Raw genomic sequence first — 15,982 nt, forward strand, 5'->3', positions numbered from 1 at the left:
TTGCTTTGGCTTTCAGTTTGTGCAAAGGAATGATCAGAAACTTGGCCTTCAGAAAGAGGTTGGTGGAGTGTCTGTCGGGGAGGGTGGGAGGAGGTAACTGCGTTTAGCTCATACAAGGCATTAACACCAACTGCTACTGCAGTGGCTGACTACACGTGGGAGAAACGAGCACAGAGAGGTAGTAGAGGTTGCAGATGGGGGCCAAGAATTGCCAAATCCTACAGGCATTCACAGGCCAAGTCTGTTGTGTGGAGAGAGATGCTCCTGAGCCTGCAAAATGTAGACCGAGTGTCTGGATCAAGCTATGATGCAGACCCAAAGTGACCAGTGAGAGCGGCTGGAGCAGTGGGTTCGGGGGACTGGGGAGCCCCGTGCCAGGGGCCACAGCACAGGCATGCTCAGGCAGGAGCAGGTGTGCTCTCAGCAGAGGAGTGGATGGTGATTTTACCAGGAAAAGTAGCAAATCTTGTTGCAGGAGGAAGATCACCTGGAGCTGCCTGGAGGGGCAAACCTTCAGGAAATGCAAAATTGTTTGAAAAGTGCCCCTTTGGTTTGTTGGCTTGTTCTTTACAAGTGTTATAGCTGGTGCAGATTGTAATCAGGGATGTCACTGGGCTCCTAAAGAGAACCAAGAACAGAGGTTTAAATGTAGTCTTGGAGCCTGGAAGATGCCTGAGAGCTCAACCTGATGAAGTAGATATTGGAATTGCCTCATGCCAGGGCTGAACCTTAGTGACTCAAATGTAAATATTATGTGAAACACAACATGCTGCAGTTGTATTTGTGAAACGAACAGGGGAAACCTTTCTGGCAAAGTGGTGGTGGTGAGGAAGTTGGGGAGTTTCTCCTTACAGTCAGGGCTGGGAGAGTGGGAAGAAAAGCTGAGTAAGGGACTAAAAGCTCTCTTTGACAGACCAGTGTGTGCCATGCGCTGCTCTGCTTGCTGTCTCTGTGCCTTCATGGCAAAATGTGTACCTGGAGTGGGTGAGGACATAGCTCAGTGGCCAGCAGGTTTCCATTGAAAGGTGGGGAGGCTGTGGCCACTAGCTGGTGTGCAGCATAGGGGTGTGCATGCTCCAAGGGTGAGGTGTTGGACGCGAGGCTGTTGCAAGAAGGGTATGGGCTAGTTGGAGAGAGTATAGGGATTAACTACCCTAAACTGCTTATCCACTCCGTGCTGAAGGGACAGTGTGTGTGTACCCTAAGCACTCATTTCAAAATTGTTCCCACTGGCCTTACCTGAGCATTCCCTCCTCCTTGTGCTGCTGCTGAGCGCTGCAGCGAGCTGGGCTGCCGGACTCAAACAGAGCATGCTTGCCTTGCAGCTGGGTTTGTAAGTCATACAGTCTAAATAGTTACTAAATTACTTCCAGGAACTATTTCAAAGTAATCCACAAATGCTCAGATACCCCCTCTCATGTGTTTGTTTTTCTGTTTGCAGCTTTTTGTTGTTCTTGTTCCAACTGGCAATTTTACTTATTTGCCCCGCTAAAAGCAAGCACTGACTATTCTTGTTGCTTCCTGGCACCTCACCATTTTGGAGATGAAAGAGGGAAGAGTGGGGTGGGAAGGTGAAGGAAACGTTTTATCTAAGAAGAGAAGAAAAAAGGCACATGCATAGATCTTTTCTTTTTGTCCAGCTTTCCTGTTGCATCTTCCACTGGTTTCCTTTGGGGTATGGTTGGATTCAAGGAGCCCTTGGGTCCTTGCAAGGTGTTGCAAATTATCTGCAGTCATTTCCAAAGTTGCTGTGAGGTAAAACAGCCAGTAGTGTCTAACAGTAGCAGAATGGAGCAGTGCAAGGAGCTTCTTCCATCCTTCTGTTATCCTTTCTTGCCTTCAGATAGGATAGCCCTTCCTTTCACCTCTTCCAGCATTACTGGCACGTTGATGTTGTGTTCTTGTCCTGTCCTCCAGCTTCTTACAGCTCCCTTGCAAACTCTGCTTCTCCATCCTGCCATGCCGTCATTTCCCACCGTGCCCTTGTCTTTTCCCTCAGCTTGGAGGAAAATGGGGTGTTTCTTGGGCCAGACAGCAGCATGATGTTTGACTGTGCATGTGCCAGGAGTGATAGCTCTGTGTGTGCTACCAGTGGTGAGAAAGCAAGCAGGGAACGTTATTGCAGACGCTTCTAGAGACTCGAAAATTTCTGATCACTCAGACTCGAAACTGGAACTGCAGCTCATTGCAGTTGGAAGGAGACAGGTGTTCTGGGCTTTACTGCAGAGAGGTGGTTTATATCAGTGCAGATAACATGGGATCTCCCTCTCTGGAGTCTTACGCTTTGCTGTTGACGTGCTGTTTGGTTTAACTTCAGTAAAGGAGTTTTGCTGGCAGGACTCAAACGTGAATTGGGAGGCTTTGCATGTAATGCTTCCTTTTGTCAGCCAGCACTGATGGCTTGCTTAACTTACAGAAAGTGAGTGGAGATACTGTGTATTTGTAGGAATAATAGTAATCCTTGTCCATTTGTTATATGATGTGACTAGCCAGAAGGAGAATCTTATGTGTATATCCTTGTTGGAAGGCTGATTTTCAAATCATTAAATTATTCCTGCTTCTTTCTTAACAGTTTTGTTCAGGCTTCTATTTATTAAGAGGTCAAAATGCCCATTTTTCTTCTTGAAGGGGGCCATAATCACACACATTAGGTAATATCTAAGATTTTATCTGAGTCACATTTACGTAATTTCATTATGGTCAGACTTTTTTTCTGTCTTAGTCTCCGAAAGTGAAGCTACATTATACTCACAGCAGGAAAATATAGAAAGCACTGGTGCGTATGTGACTCAGAGAGATGATAGGGTTCCATGTGAAAATACAAAATGTGACTAGTTACACATGCATGTTATTGAAGTCACCAAACCCAGGATGTGGCTGTAGACAAACAGCAAATCTGCAACACCACTGCAGCTGGATGTAGGGCAAGCTGGAGGAAAAGATCATTTCTGTTGCATGTTTTATGGGTTGCACTGTCAAATATCATTTGGGTTCCTGTGAATATGTAACAAAATATCTTAAGACCAAATGGCCTGTGGGCAAAGATAAATGTGCCCTCAAGGGGAAAGTGAAGCATGATGGGCTTTTCCTCGCTGTGTGTTCTGCATGCTGCTTGCCAAAAGTAGAAGCTTTCCTCTGCACAGGAGGGGTTTTATTTTTTCTTTTTGTGCATTCTTAAGATGATAAAAATCTTATCAAAGAGATGTTATTCACTTATTCCTTATGTTTTATTAAAAACAAAGTCATTCTTTTTATACCTTACCATTTAAGTGTAGATTTCTCAGAAACAATGGAAATAAATTGCATTCAGGATTAGGGTTGTTCTTGATCAGAAAAGAATTAGGTGCAGCTTTGATTGCATTCCTCTTGTTAGTATTCCCATATTCCTCAGATACTCTTACTGTAACAGGATGTAACCAAACAGGTACCTAATTACAGTTGAACATCCACAATTCCTGTGTGTGTACACTGTCAGCCTGTGTTTGAAGAGGCACTGCCCTCTTATTAGTGATACTTGAATTTTTCCAGGCTGAGACAAAGGGGTAGGATGGACATAGCTAAAAGGCAAAGGCAGCCCCAACAAGCAGGTGCCATGTTCGCACAATCAATCAGTGCCTGCCTGGTCTCTGAGGGCATGGGGAGATGGGCCGGGCCACTGGGCAAGCAGCCAGGTGGCAACCTGACTTCAGAGCAGAGCTGAACTTTTGCTCACTTCCAGCTGTTTTTACTCCATCCTTAACACAACCTACAAAAAAAGCAGAGACAAATTAAAGTGTAATGATGAGTTCTTTCAAAGCCAAAGAAAACTATGCTTGAGCAGTTCCTGCATTTGGGCTACTTTATTTTTAATTGGGAGCTTGTCCAAGATGCCCCAAGTTCAAACAGGGATCACTGCTGTGCAACACAAAGCAGCGTAGTGTCTCTTTAGAACTTGGGATATATAATGAGAGGACTGAGCATGTTTACTTGGATGCTATTTTAAAATATCATCTAATTATAAATAACTGTCAATGAGAGCTCCCCAGCTCTCATGCTGTGCCCAGGAAAAGTCTGAATGAATAGACTGCTTTTCTGTCTGCCAGGGCAATCTATAATCAAATTCTAGGTCTTAAATCCATGAGTTCGGTAGGGTTAAAATTTTCATCATTGGCATCCTGAATCTAGGGAGCTTTAGCCAGACTTCCCTGACCAGACTCCCAACCATTGCATGTGGACAGAGGTGACTTCTGCAGCAGCTAAGGTATGCAGCTGCCTTCAGTTTTATCAATTAAAGTAACCATTCTGTATCTGTGCTTGGAAATAAATAGGAAGCCAATAAAAGCATGTGGTTCAATGCTAAATGCTGACCTTCCACCTCCTAAGTATTAAGCTTCTCCAACTAGGCACCTGATGCTAAACAGGCACTTGGAAGTGTATCTTCCAGTGGACCTCATAATATTTATAGATGCATCTGAGCAGGAACTTTTTAGGATGAGGAATGTTTGCCTCTAATGAAAGAAAACTTCATCTCTCTTAATGAGATATTTAAAGGAGCTGATTTGGATGGCAGCAGGCTGCTCAGAAGTCTCATTACATGTTTTTCTTTTTGTCAGGTAGTGCTGGCATTCTCTTTATCTGTACCTACCAGACTTCTTATGAAAGCTACTCTTTGGATTCCCCATTTCTAAACCTTGTGTCTTGATTGCAAAGAGCAAATAAGTATTTTTAAATCTTTTATTTTTTTCCCCCTGACTTTGGCCATGAGAATTCAAAATGGAAAATAAACTAGAGACCAACATAAAAATTCCCTTCCCTCTCTATGGTAACACTAAACTAGGCTGGAACCTCTCTTGCGTGCAATGAAAAGTTACTTAGCTTTCTGCTTCTCAATATTTCTAACCTGTGATCATTTTAAGTATAGTTAAACTTGGCATTCTTTGCTCTTATTCTTAACATTTCAGATTTGTGATCTTAGGTGGCTTCAAAACCCAAAAACTTTCTTCCATAAGAGTCTCAGTTTTCAACTGAGTGAATCTAAGATTTTTAGATATTTTTCTTCCCTTCAGATAAGATACCATGATAAATAGTTGGCACTATTCAGCATGTTGCAGGGTATCGGAGTAGTTTAAAGAATTGGTGAGACTTTCTAGGGTGGCTTGTAAGTAACCATGGTGATTTACTGTTCTGTTGGATCAGTCTTACAGCTAAATCTGTCGTGAGGATACAGCAAATCTGCAGTTACATCTGATGATGCTCAGCATTAATAAGAAGAGTAACTGTGATAGCAGAAGAAAGTTACTGTGTTTTGGAATGCAAATGTTAAGATGTTGTTGTACTGAGTGTTTTTTTCCCCCCTGTGTGGGGATGGAGAGCAGTCTGTGTTGAAAAGATGTGTTTTGGCTTGTTTGGCTTGAGTTCATAAAAAGTAAGGTTTCTCATGCTGGGATGTTTGTTCTGAAGGCTTGAAACAAACACAAACAAAGCTCAATGAAATCTGTGTTGTTAACTCTTCTATTTTTTTTTTCCCACTAGTTTTCTTATGTACACAAAGAAAGCAAGATGCCAAGGTTCAAACTGTGAGATTGCTAAAGTCAGCAGAGCGTTTACCATCAGTGGCAGTGGCACCAGAATTCCACTTAGTGTTTATTTAAAATATTTGTGCTCCTCTTCCTTGCAGTAGGTCAAACAGGTTTTTTTGAAGACTCGCTGAGATGCTGTCTCTGTGTATTTGCAGCTAGAGAAAAGCTTGCCTTGGAACAAACTGGATTTTTCAGTGGATTAATCTGTCCCATAGCCTTGTAACAAGATTATGGTTTATGTTGATTTGTTGCAACAGCACTGGTATATCCAGTCATTCCAATAGCAAAATGCTAATCCTAAAGAAATAAATCTGTCTTCTTGCTGGCAGGCATAGAAAAGAATAGGGGGATGGGAGTCCCTTGCTTTCTTGTTAGGTATTAGTGGGTGATAGCTTGAGTTCAGCATCAGTTGGATTGAAGCAATTTGATTGTATCAGGCTTTTGCAGAGGGATTGGAAATCGCAGAAATAAAGCCTTATCTCCTCTTGTTATGAAATATTTAATGTTCACCCAGAGCAAAGTTTGATCACACTGCTGTGAGGCTGAAGGATTACATCAATGCACAAAGTGCCGCAGGTAGTGATATTAGGGAGTCTGAGGGTGATGCTGTCCTTGCCTCTTCCTTGCGAAGCAGGTAGGGTCACTGAAGCAAACTGGATGCCCTGTTGTTCAGAAACGACTGAAAATTTTTGCAGCGTGGCCAACCATAGCCAACAACAATTGTTTCGTCCAAGGAAAAAGATGTACAGTGGCTTAATCTCGGACAAACTATCTCTTGGGTAGATGCATTTTGCCCAGCTCTTCCTGAAGCTGCAAGAAGATTCAGTGTCTCTCCCTCCACCATCCAAGGTTGAGACCAGTCTAAATGCTGGTAACAGACCTTGCTGCAGACAAACAGTTTCAGGCAGCTGAGTGTCTCAGTCTGAGCTGAATGGGGTTGGCTGATTCTCCTGGGTATTTCCTACATGGTCTCTGCAGAGAAGTACCGAAGAGGTGGTATGAAACTCTTGGTAAGTTTGTAAGCCACAACCTGAGCTGACTTCAATGCCTGGGCTCTCCTGTGGCTCAAATAAAAATATTTACTTAAAAAAAAAAAAAAAAAAGTGCTTTCTAGCTTTTGTAATGTAAAAAAACAACTCTGAAGACCAGCTGATTGAATCTTAATTTGAGAGCCAGCACACAAGATTTTTCAACTAACTTTGCCTGATCTTCCCTGCTTTAGTTGTGACTTTTTTCCCTTTTCTTGCTTTTTACAAAGGAAGGAAGAATATAAGTCATTTTAAAATCAAAATGAGTATGAATCCTTATGCTGTCAGGGGAAGCCTTTCATCCACTGAAAGATGTGGAGTCTATGTGCTTGATGGAAGGTCAAGTCAATATCACTTTGGGTTTCTTTGGAGAGAGGGGTGTTTGATTGCAGTTTGAATCATGACAGAAATACTGGGTGATCCAGATAATACGAACCAGCACAAATGAATGTGCTGCAGAAATGGAACAATTAAACAGAAGCACATATTTAAAACTACTCAGGAAATTGTTTGAGAAGGAAGAAGGGAAACTGAAAAGTGAAGTTGGTTAGCAGCAGTCCTAGATATAACTGCAATTTTTATTGCAGACCTTTTTGTTGCAAGCTCAAAAGGTTGTGTAGCTGGGGACAGAGCCCTCTGCTTTCATCTTTTCCACTATGGTCAGACAGACAGTCAGATGAGACCAGTGTCAGGCTTTCCTACGGAATCTGCCCACTTTAAATTAAAAATTTAGTACACTACATTTTATAGCCCTGAGATGTTTAAATTTTAACGTGGGTTGGGTTTGTTTTGGTTTGGTGTTTTTTTTTCATCTACAATATTTGCTTCTAGAAATTACAATATTTACCCTTTTAACTCACTGGCAGTCTGTATTTAGACTTTTCATGATACACCCCCATGCAAGTTGTTTTGCTTTTCTTTAAACAAGGAAGTTTGATCAGCTAGATAATTATTTTTTTAAAACAGCCTTTTTTTTGTCTGTATGGAATGACATAGTGAGACTGATAACATGGAGAGACTTTCAAAGCAGGTTTTTCTTCTGTAGTAGTAGTGTTTTCTACAATTATATGCTCTTTTTACTTCTCTCCCATTAGGCATTTTATGCAAGAGTAACTCTTCCAAGCAGCTGTTCAGTCATAGTGACAAAAAAACCCGTAAAATGTTCACTCCTTATATATAGATCCAGTGTTCGTTAATGTTACTACAAGTGGGGCTCTTTATGTAATAAAATATTTCTGGGGTTTTCTTTTCCTTTGTTAAGGAACATTACAAGGATGTGAATTTTTTCCATACAAATTCTCATTACTACTTCAAACTGGAAAATTCAGATGATGTTCTCCTCCTAATTAACTTTTTCCTCTGACCTAGATCATAAGCCAGTGCAAGTTTTATTTTTGTGGAAGAAATAGCACTGGCAGGCTGAACAGCTCATTGAGATTTGACTCGGTAGCCAAGCGTAATGCCAAATCTTAAGCAAGCAAACCACCCTAATGTAATATTTATTATTCTTTGACATTCATTGAGGTATGTCTCCATAGAAAAATACCCAACAGATACTCTGGAGTATGATGCAGCATGCAGAAAACAAAAGGTTTGACTTCCTCCTTCCCTCAGAGTTCAGATAGAAGTTATTTGTCATAAGGTTGCATGACCTGCTAAATAATAATAAAATAAAATTAAATGTCCTAATCTGAATATTCAGGCTTCACAAGAACTTTGTGTTTCTTCCCCCAAAATGTTAATTCCAAACTCAGCAGTATAAAAGAAGAAAACTTGTAAGTATTAGTGAAATGATCTGTAGCAGAAGAGACATCTGTTCTGACAGCGAGGTGTTGCTGTGGTAATACAAGTGAGTTGTGAAGGTGAAGGATCGTATGTTGATAGCATTGTGGTAGATGGGAAGTCGGATGGAAGCTGTCCTCTGCCCTGTTGCAGTTTCAGTCTGCCTGAAACAGCAAAACCACTCAATGACTTTAGATAAATCTGTGCTTCTAAGGGGAAAAGGGCATTTGCTCACTTGTTTCTTTCCTCCCTCTGACAGCTGTTTTCAGATGGTCATGTATGACAGCACAGCAGGTATTTGATTAAAAAGTAGAATATAGTAGGTTCATCTTCTGCTTAGTTGTCACATATTCATTTCTTTTGCTTCTCCTCCATTGCATGTATTAAAACCAGAGGGTTATTTAGGAGCACAGTCTTGTCCCCTAAGTGAAAGAATTCATGCTGCTCTTTGAATTCAGACTCCAATAAAAATAGATGCTAAGCCTCAAAGATACTGGAAAATTGACTACTTGGAGTTCTCTTCCAGTAGCCTATTGCTCATGCTAACAATTTGGGGGTTTTTTGTATGTGTTTCTCAAAGAACTTGTACTCTTACTAACATAAAAGCAGCATATTCAGTGCAGCGCTTCTTGATCGCTAGCAATGCTTCTGTGTGTCCCTGCGTCAAATGAGACCAAATAGAAGTTAACAGTGAAAAATGTTTGTGATGCAGCCTGACATACACCTTGATCTTTTTTGGCTTACTTGTTTTGTATGGAACAAGGAGTTCCTGTCTGCTGTTTTTTTGTGGGCGGTTAGGCCTTGTTTTTTGTTGTTTTGTATTTCAAGAGATCAGAAGCCCAAACAACCAGCTGGCTGAACAAGAACCAAAGTGTTGGGAACTGTTTGAAGATTGTGTAAAGGATGAGTCCACCAGTGAAGGGAAACACAGACCCCCAGATGAGAATGGCCCCGAGTTAATGTGTTTTTTTTTTTTTTTTGAAAAGGCAAAAGGATGCTGTGGTACCCAGCCTGGTTTTAACACCTGGTGATACCACAAAGCCTATTTTGGAAAGGCTGCAGGTACCTGTGATGCCGACAAACCCTCACCGCCAAGGAGGCTGAAGTTGGTGTGTGCAGTGTCCGCAGTTAGTAGGTGCTTGCTGTGCACAGCTGGGTGCTTGACCTGTGCGTGGTCTCTTCAGATATGCTGTCTCATCAGTGGGAGGCCCTGGGCTCCCCACTTTTATCTGGGGGACCTCTGAGCTTTGTGCTGACAGGAGGCCTTGGCTTCAGCTTTTAGCTGCTGTGAATCTTCCAATGAGATGAAAAGAAATTGAATTCATCTTAAGGTGTTATCTGTGTGGGAACTATGTCACTAGCAAATGTTTGCAGAAGCACAAGTTTGCCTTTCCAAAGACAAGAGAGCTTTTATTAGTTGACTGGTGTATGGTGTTGTAGATTCCTTCTTTTGGAGTGGAAAAGCAGCGCTGGCATTTATATTTGTGCTAGCACTGTGACCTCCCTCTGACCTGAAACATCTCTTTGCACAGAGCCATGAAGTCCATAATGCTGTCTTTTTTTGTCCTTTTTTTTTTTTTTCTGTTTTTAACAATAGATTGTAACTTCATTTCATACTGGCTGAGGCTTTGCTTTGTTTTTCATGATGTGGTAAGATAATGTTAAGGTATATCTTAATGCATGGCTTGTTTGGTCCTCAGCCAGGGAAGGTCCAGTGAAGCTGCATGCCCAGTGAAGCAGATACTGTGTAAGTAAGGCTCCTTAGTGCAATGATAGCATGATAAATAAATAAGAACCTCATTTCTTTCTTTTTTCTGGCTTCTAATCGTTCTGCTTTCTCTTTGCTTCCAGTTGTTGCAAAATAAACCTTGGTTGCTAGTCTTCATTGTAACACTAGCCACATGCTGACAGTTCTTCATAGTTATTTCACAGAAGAATTGCTCACCTGATCAGACAGCCACTTCTTTTTTGCTGTTCCACAAATTAACCCTTCAATCCTAGCTAATGTTAGTGCAAGCTCGAGTGGGGATAAAGTTGAAGTTATTAATTCATGTGGTTTTGTAGGTACCTGGCTGAGCACCCACTGAAATGATTTTTAATGTTGCTAAGATCTTCCTATGTAATGGTATGTTACGCAATTGTGGAACATTAGATGGAATAATTAAACTCACCACCTACTTAACTGACCAAGGCAGGCTGGGTGATGCACTTAATTGTACAGCATCTGTTACCTTGCATGCAGATGGTGTTCAGGCTTAATGAAAACACATGGCCCAAAGTCTTGATGAGTTTTCCCTGGGGTTTTGCAGGCATCTTCTTCACCAACTATTTCACTAAAGCTATCTTAATTTTTTTGTGAGCTCCTAGCTCTTTTCTGTAAGCCTTTTTGTTCCAGGAAGAGCAAATTCTGCATGCTTGAACTGATGTGCAAGGGACAGCATTAAGCTCACTTTACAGTCTTCTGTGATGAATGAGATGAGAGGAATGTCTCCGTAACCATCTTCCTGGCAGAAGGAGATGGTATCTAGTTCATCTGGCGTGTGTACATGGTAACTGTTACGTTGCTGGAACCTTGCATGCGACTTCTCTTTCTCTGAATTGCCTGTTACCTACTATTTTAATGTCTCCAGACGCAAAGCTTATGCTTTAAGGCAGTGATGCAAACTCTTAGCCAAGATGACAAAGTGTGTGGCATTATAAAGAGTTTATATTCCTGTAGATCACTGCTTATTTTTAGCAGTGTAGTTTCTGTGAGTGAATGAGTCATGTTGGTCTGCACATTTTGCAGTGACTTGAATGTTAGTTCCTCAATTCTAGGAGGAGAACCTTAAAAGTTCGTGGCTTTTTTACTTCATTTCTTTCATGATTTTTCTTTAGTGCTTCCTGTTGAAAAGTCATTGCTGTCTTTGGCAAACCAGAATATGTGGAACCTGCGTGAATTTTTTTTCATGGACTGTAGTGGGCCAAGCTTTAATTGTTGATCCGGAAGGAAGCGAAGAGAAGGTGGGAGTCCTCAGACCCTTCAAAACTGGAGTGGTCTTCAGTTCTACTCCTGAGATTTTACCCCAGACATTTGGTAATTGTGAAAGACTAAACTAAATAAAAGTGTGTGTCTCTAGAATGTAAGTGGTGGCAACAACCTGCAGGGAGGTCAGTGCTTGCTTCAAAAAAAATGAACTTCCGTCTGTGTTGCAGCATTGCCATATATAAACGTGGTCCCTGCATGTAGCCAACCTCTGTCTTCTCACCTGGTTCTTAAAAACTGCAAGTGAAAACAGAAATTCATCTCTGAACTTGCAGATCAAGGTATCCTGCTCCCAGTCTTGTTACAGTTGTTAACTGTTAATTTGAAACTGGAGTGTTTACAGTGACAGAGCCAAGATTTGCCAAATGTGGATGATCCAGTTTTGGAACTGGAAAGAATTATTAAAGAAGTATTGGCATTTAATGTAGGTGGTATTTAATAAACATGCAACTCTTGGTTAAGCAATTACCTATTTTTTTTTAAACTGTATCAACATGTGAACGGTTTTCCTTTCATGGTCAGTGTTCCCTCTGCAATTGCTCTTCAACAAGAGTGGGCTCTGCAGTATTTGTAGTTTTTAGGGATTGTATGGAAATGAATTATGTAATTAAAAAATGGTAATACATCTTATTTGCAATGAACACATGAATAGCTGTTGCAGTGCTGCTTTGGTGATGCATGATGAAGTAGCCCAAATACTGGTTGTGGTCAGAGTGCTTATAGGAGGACAGTTTGTGTAGGAACATACCAGCTAAGTTTTCAATTCAGAGGTGTGAGGCTTTTATTGTCAGGCAAGGATGGGTGTTGACGCTTTATTTAGGGTTTAGGCGCTGTTAGCAAATCATGGGTTTCTTAGTCTTGGGCATTATTATGAATAAACTTGACTCATATTTTGGAAAGAGGTAGGCAACTTGGGGAAGGGTGGGGAATTGCATGTGATAGTTCATTGCTTCTCTGACTTTTATTTGGGGGAGAAAAGCCAACACAAGTGTTTGCCTGTAGATTCTTTGTAGTGGTTTAATTATATTGCAGGCATGTGGGGTGGGGAGGAGAGGGTGAGAAGATAGAGCTAATCCATATTTGATCATAAGAGACAAAACTGTTACTAAAGATGAGTGGCCTGTGTTCTCTGTTTTCTCATGGCGTCTGATTTTTGTGTAAGCAGCAGCGTAGGAGTATGTTGAATAGGTGAGAACCAAGTTGCATAGTTGGTAGATGTGAGGACTGCTGAGTTCTCTCCCACATAGTTAAAATGTGATTAATGAAAGGCTTGCATAACTTGTGTTACTGAGGCAAGGAAAAAAATCAGATTGGATATGTGTGGCTGTTTTGCAATGTGTGGCTGAGAAAAGCGTAAAGGGCTAAGTCTGGGCTGTGGTTGGGGTGGGAGCTGAGTTGTGTAGCTAGGGTCAGAGGTGTCTCCTGCCTGAAAGATCCTCCTCTCCAGGAGGAAACCACTTTAAAGAGAGTGAGCAAGTCTTACAGGGGTAGACAGACTAGGAGAAAGTGGAAGAAAGAAGAGAGTATGTATCACCATGTTCTGTTGTCTTCAGTCACGTTTGACTCTTCATTGTATTTCCTCCCATAGCATGGAAGCCATCATTAGCCAGGTGTTTTTACGAGTCCATTAATCTCTTTAGTGACAAGGAGCCTCTTCCTATAAAGCAACCCCAGGAACCCAGCTTGCCAACGGTTAGGAAAGACCAGGGCTTGGTAAGGACAGACCCGGCTGTTGTGAGGGAGCTGGAGGGACCATGAACTCCCAATTGCATCCGCTCTACCTTCTCTCCTCGGCTCAATCTCCCGTGGCAAAGCACGGAATTTGTTTCCAATGTAGTCAGTTGGAGTAAATAATTGGTGTAACAAGAATTGTGGTTTCCAAGGTTCTGTTTAAAAAATACAGCTACTTCCAGCTGCAGACTTAATTACGTAGCCACTCTTGGGCCTGCCTGAGTAATCTCTTCTTACACTCACCTGTCCCACCCAGTTTTAGTGGAGTAACCACTTAAACAGATCGTGGCATGTGAGCCATGACTGGAAGCACCTTTTTATAATGGGTGTCTCTATTTTCCTGAGAATATCTTTCTCAGACTCTTTGAGGGTGACCCATACTGTAATTATTTCCCTGCAATCCTGCATGTAGAATCCAGCCTTCCTTTAGGTAATGTTCTGAAATCATACCTACAGATTGTAAGGCAGAGAAAAAGCATACCAGAGATGCTTTGTATTTTCTTCAAAATTTGTTTAGCACTGTCAGTGAAAGTAGTAAAATACTAGTTCTTCCTTTAGGTGTCATTGGTTTTATTTTGTTGTAGGATGGAATAATTACTTGTTGCCATGGACTATAGAAAGCATGAGTGTGACTCTCTGAACTGAAACATGAGTTTCAAATAATGCCATATATTATTATTATTATTGTTTTTCCCCAAAAATTGTAAACCTCTGTTGCAGCAAGCTGAAGGTAATTTTTATACGTATTAGGTGTTTCCCTGTGAGCGGAAAACAGGAGATGCTCAAGGTCAGATGGTTTGGTAAAATTTAGTGGGTGCATGACTCCTCTAGCAAATATATCTGAATTTCCTTCAAGATGTGGATGGGACCAAAGAGTTCCCTGGTGCTGCATGGCAGTTTTGCCACTCTTTCCTAGGCTTTCTGAGGTCCCTTCTCCCAGCACACTGTGGGTAGACTGGTGGTGTTTCCCAGGGAGCAGGAATTGGTGTTAAGCAGCCCATCTGCCTGGCTGAACTGCCATGGGACATGGGCCAAGGAGCACTTGGAAACCAGTTCTTGAAATGTTCTGCTTACCTGGTAGCTACTTTCTGTGTTGTGAAAAAGAAGGAAACCTGGATATGATACCTTCATAGGAGCAAGAATAACTGGTACTAAGGAGCTCTGTATACCTCTTCATTTTTTTTTTTTTGTTCCCCCTCCACACCCCCACAACAGCAGTTTATCTGTTACAAGTAAAAGCCCCAAATATGCAAAACAGGAACTTTTTTTAAGGTTTGACAGGCCATGGGACAGCATGGGACCCAGGGAAGTCCATCACTTGGGCTCTGCAGATTGGCAAGGGTCTCTTACTTGTTTAGCCAAATCCAAGTTTCTGGAGGGAACAGGCAGAATCCTGTGGTTGGAGAGTGTCGAAGCAGATGGTTGTAATGGTCTCTTCTGATTTAAAATCTAACAATTCTCACACACACCAGTTGCTGCATTTTGAATCGTGTAGGAGGGTGCTTTCTGATAGAATGGGAGCATGAAATCAGGCAGGAATGGGGTGTGTAGTAGCCGTTGCCTACGGTAGAAAAGATTGCCTGGTGTGGGCAAAAACTCAATGGGAAGTATCTCTCCTCTACAGAGATTGAACAGGGGAAATGTCCGCTGCCCCAGGCTGAAAGTCTTATTCTTCCACTGACTTTTAAGAATATCAGAGGACAGTGAAGAGAAAGTGTAGTTTGTTGTAGTAGCTGAAGGGGATGGGTTTTGTCCAGACTTGATTCCAGGGCTAAACTACTTGCTTTATTTTTGGCTGTAACTGCAGAAGGCTGGTGGGAGAGAAGGAAAATGAAATTTAAAGCTTCATTATTCTTGGCCCATGTTTAGTGTCTACTAAGTGTTCCTGAAAGTTCATGTGGCTGCTTTAAAGACACCTTGAGAAAGGCTGTTTTCTGTGTGTTTAATGCAGAAGCGTACTGAGCAAGACTGCAGGTATGTAAGAGCAGTCTGCCATGATGTGCCCTGCTCTATGAAATTTTGTTTGTATATCATGCTTGAGATGTATAGCTGGCACTTGGAGTAGTCTATTTAATGTGGCTCTCATAATTGCCAGGCAAAGCACTCTTTCCTCATTGGGCACTGCAACTGGTGGAGGAGGGGAGAGTACTTGGCAGAAATGCAGAGGATTTGGTAGGGACAGGCAAAGAAAGAAGAGCTGGATCTCTGGCTGTGTTTGGGATGGATTTGACAAACACCTGAGCAGAAGACTACAAGAGAGGGCATTACAGAGATGAGCTGGACATTATCTGGTGGGGCTTCTTGGTGAATTTATCTCTGAGAGAGGTGTTTGTTTATTTTTTAAATTTTTTTTCTCACCAGTAAGTGACAGGATTAAGTTTACAGACAGAAATGGCTAGTTAAGCAGTGACTTGCAAAGGGATAGAATGACAAAGCTGAAATCTCTGTATCTGCAAGTGTGATACCCAGTTACTTCATGGTGATGAACAAGATTTGGCTTCAGGTGGCTGTAGGGTAGTGTGATGCTGATCTTTCAACATCCTGCGAATATACTTTTTTTTTCTTAAAAATTAAAAGAGCTCCCAAGTATTCATACTAGGTGAGATAGGCAAACATAAAGAGAGATATGAAAGGTCTGTTTATGCAGAAAGCTGAAAAAGGTGCCCCAGAGCCACTGCTGTGTAATCTGGATTACATCTCTGTGGTATTGTATTCATGCACTGAGTTGTTTTGCTTTGTGTTTGTTTTCTGTAAGGTAAAGTGCTTAGCTGCAAAAATGTATACTGTGTAGAATTGAAATTTACTTAATTGGATTTTTAAATAAACAGCAATAACAACAAAATGATTGTTTTGAAGTT

General features: G+C 41.6%; 1 protein-coding gene across 2 annotated transcripts in view; it reads left to right on the forward strand.

Moving 5' to 3' along the window:
* The window catches only part of GAREM1 (GRB2 associated regulator of MAPK1 subtype 1), a 104,575-nt gene that overhangs the window by 7,671 nt on the left and 80,922 nt on the right, over nucleotides 1-15,982 (forward strand). The window lies entirely within an intron of this gene.

This window comes from Strix aluco, chromosome 1 (assembly GCF_031877795.1).
Source record: "Strix aluco isolate bStrAlu1 chromosome 1, bStrAlu1.hap1, whole genome shotgun sequence".
NCBI lineage: Eukaryota > Metazoa > Chordata > Aves > Strigiformes > Strigidae > Strix > Strix aluco.